Below are 3984 nucleotides of genomic sequence, written 5' to 3' on the forward strand. Positions count from 1 at the left end.
CAAACCACTAAAATTCCTCCCGAGGCGCCAGAAGATGGTGCAAAAGCAAAACTGTCAAACCTGCATGGACAAAATTTACGGATGGCTCTGATGTCAAAATCGGAGCATTTGGTTTCCCAGAGACAGATGATAGAACATTGACTCTCTTCGATTTTGCCTCGTACGTCACGTTGTCTCGCCTCAGAGTTAAGACCCCTCACATTCCAGCATAGCACTTTCCAATTACGATAATATGAACTATTCATGATGCAACAATAGCAAAAGAGAAACATACCAAACTGCATAACAGTTCAGACACCCAAAAGGTTCAAGGTTCACAGCCAACCAAGACATAACAGACCCAGGTTCAGATGATAAAGGACAGTAACGAAAAAGAGCAAAAGCGCAATGCAGGCGCAATAAAACGAACATGAAGAGCATCATCATCATTTGGTTGAGCCCTCAGAAGCAGAAGTCTTTGGAGATGCCATAAGCTTCTCCACCTATAACTTGTCAGGAGCGATGCCCAAGGATGCGCCCAGATCTTGCATGGTCCGAATTGGAGTTGGAGGTGGCACCTGGTCTCGGCTCTCCTCCGTCATGTGCTCCACATCAGATATGATCTTGCTCTTCTTAGCACGGGGGCGACGAAGCCGAGAGGGCTTGACAGGCACAGCAGAAGAAGGTTTGAAACCATTTGCTTTGGCACAGCTCCTAGTAACCCTCCTGTTGCTGAAATCTGGCATGGGCATCAGAACAGAGATCGAACGACCACGGCCACGGGTTCTCTTGCCCAGCACTAGGGGTGGTGTGGCTGTAAACTCGAAGGATTGGGACTCTGTAGCATTGTCAGTAAAGACCTGACTCTCTCCCAAACACAGCTGAGGCTGAAAGGCCATATCAGAGGGCAGTTCCTCAATAACCACCGAGGATTTGTGAACCTGGCGTGAAATAATCCTAGAACTGTAGAGCAGAGCAATAAATTTAGATTCATAGCAATATAGCCAAAACCTACGAGGGAAAACAAATGGTGGTAGCAGTGGTGTGGGTATATATGCAGGAATGCGAGAGAATAGAATGTCAGGCATCAGAGACTTAAAAGATCTCTCCCAGATCATCTCCTGGGGCAGCATCGGCCCATAAACCACTTTGACAATGCCCAATTGTATTGGGTCTAAAGGTGCATCAAGATTGTTGTGCACAGGCTGATTAACCTCCTGATCGAGATCCATGTCCTGGCTGGAGTCCAAAGATGGATTGAGAACCATCGAGTTCTGGTCATGGGCCGGCATAGCTGGCTCTTGCTGCTGATCAGGCTGCTCTGGTTCGTTCCATGGCTCCCATCCCGCAGCATCTTGCATATCATTGCCCTACGCATTGCCATTGACTGCATCATTGTTGACCTGATGATTTGGGGGGACAGTGTTCCAACCCATGGCGGGGTACGGCGGCATGGCCCAAAACGGCTGTGGTGGGTTGACGCCGGGCATGGGGTGAGGATTCCCATCTAGTGGCATGGGATCTTCATCAGCAGGGATCATTGCTTCAGCAAATTCAGCAGTGAGAATGTAAAAACCAGCTGTCCAGGAGACGACAGTTCCTCCCCAATTAGCAAATTCTCTGAAGACCACACTACGCGGGACCAAGGCATTACCAGGAAAAGAGGCTCGCACCAGAGATCGAACTTTGCGGCGATCTATACTGTTCCAATAGTGGAACTGACCGAAAGTGCCAACTATATCTGCCGGACATTGAGTATTGCGTGTAATCCAACGGAACGCCAATGAACATTAACCAACCAGTGCGGTGGCCATGAATAGCATGGAAACCTTCACCTTCATTGTGCGGAATAAACCTAACAAAAAACTCATTGCCATCTTCATCTAGACCAAGGGGGAAGGGTGGGTGCTGAGTGAACGAGCTTCTGACTACAGGATCTTCCATCTCAAAGAGGCCAACACCTTGAAACCATGTCTGAGCAAAAATCACAGGAACATGCAGAGTTTGGATCAGAAATTGGAGAACCTGCTCGCGACGAACCCCCACAAGGTGAGCAGGTGGAAGTGGCTCGACGATGGCGACCATGAACTGCTCGTGCAAGCGTGGAGGTGGCACGGCTGGCGTGTAGAAGGTCCTGGGCAGACGATCTGCACCTACATCCTCAATGTCATATCCCGTAGGCAGGAAGCGATGTGGGTCGATGGCGAACGATGCCATTGCTGAAGCAGCGGATGAGCTCGAAGAAGGCGCGACGGTCGCTGGCGAGCTTGTGGAGAGGCCAGGACCAGGCGGCGATGGCGGTGGAGTAGATTGGTTTGGAGATGGAGCAGGGCTAAACCGAGGGGATTGGGGTTTTTCTACGTGCTCTGTTTGATGAGAAGCCGGAGAGGCAAGGGGGACTCTGGCTTGGCACGTGTCCCAAAGTCGGGTGACAGGACTTTAGGTACCCAGACGGATGAGACAGGAGGTTGCCCATGTAACGCTCGGATAATTAAGCTACAGTAATCCCACGCTAATGATGCCACATCACCACGGTTACTGTTGTTAACCTCGCGATGATTCGAAACCGTTTCAAAATTTAAATTCAAATTAATGTCAATAATAAAAGTTTTCAAAAATTTAAACAAAAATGTTCGGTGGGTGCCAAATATTACAAGGGTAATTATACTAAAGAAAACATATTTTTATAAAATGCCTAAATAAATTAAATTGAAATAAAACAGAAAAGAAAATAAATAAAAGAAAGAAATTACAAAAAAAAGAAAAGAAAAGAGAAACAGAACACCCCCCCCCCCCCGCGCTGGGCCTCAGCCCAGCTGGCCACTCTAGTCGGCCCGGCTAGACCGGCCCACCCCCCACCTCACCTACTAACCCGCTAGGGACACCGAACCCTAGCCCACTACCCCCACTCCCCCCCGATCCATCTCGTCTTCCCCCACCCCGCCCCCGAGTGGATCTGGATCGGGGTGCTCGCCGCCGCCGCCGCCCGGAACCCCCCCCCCCCGGAGCCGCCCCGCCACCCCACCATCGTCGGTGCTGCTCCCCGTCTCTTCCCCACGCCGGACCCCCCTCGACCTCCTCCCCGACGGCCTCCCCATGCGACGCTGCGCCCGTCGCTCGTCACCGTGTCGTCGTCGACCATCGTCGCCCCAAGCTCCGGCGCCTCCCCGAGCCCGCTGCCCCGTCCCTACACCCCCGGTGAGGCCACGGCCTCCACGCCCCTCCTCAGCCCCACCCCCCGGCGTGCGCCCACAGCCGCCCGCCCGCGGTGGCCTCGCACGCCGTCCGTTCGCCCCGCACCCTCGCCCCCGCACGCGCCCGTGGCCGCCGCTCCCCGTGCCCCGCTCCGGTGCCGTCCGCGCCGCCGCGGATGCGCCGCACCGGCCGCGTCCCGCGCCCGCTGGCCTTCGCCGCGCCTGACTCCGGCCGCCCCTGGCCACTGGCACCCCCTCCCCTTGCTCCAGCGCCCTGCTGTGGCCGCCGGCGCCCGGTCGGGTGCGCCCCTGCCGGCCACGCCCGCAGCGCCCCTTCGGGCTATGCCCGACGCCCGACCCGCTATGGCCCTGGGCCACTGCCAAACGGGGCTTTCAGGGAAGTTTACAATAATTATTTAGCTAAACCCTAAACGCCCGCGCCCCCCCACAGAACGTTTAACAAAAAAAGGAAAATGAAATGAAAAATAATAATAATAAATAATAATAATAAAATAATTAACTAGTTAATAAATAAATAAATAAAAATAAAATTAATAATAAAACAAATAATAAAAATAAATTTAATTAATTAATTAACTAAATTAATTAAGTTAATTAATCCTGTTCAAATTAATCTAATTAATTAGTTAATTTAATTAAACAGTAATTATTTAGCTAAACCCTAATTAACCTAAACAGAGAATGACAGGTGGGTCCCACTGGACCCACATGTCAGTTTGACTTAGTCAACCCCAGTTGACTGCTGATGTCAGCATGACATCTTGCTGATGTCATAAATCCAAATTTCGAA

The sequence above is a fragment of the Triticum aestivum genome, chromosome 6D (assembly GCF_018294505.1).
Source record: "Triticum aestivum cultivar Chinese Spring chromosome 6D, IWGSC CS RefSeq v2.1, whole genome shotgun sequence".
Classification (NCBI taxonomy): domain Eukaryota; kingdom Viridiplantae; phylum Streptophyta; class Magnoliopsida; order Poales; family Poaceae; genus Triticum; species Triticum aestivum.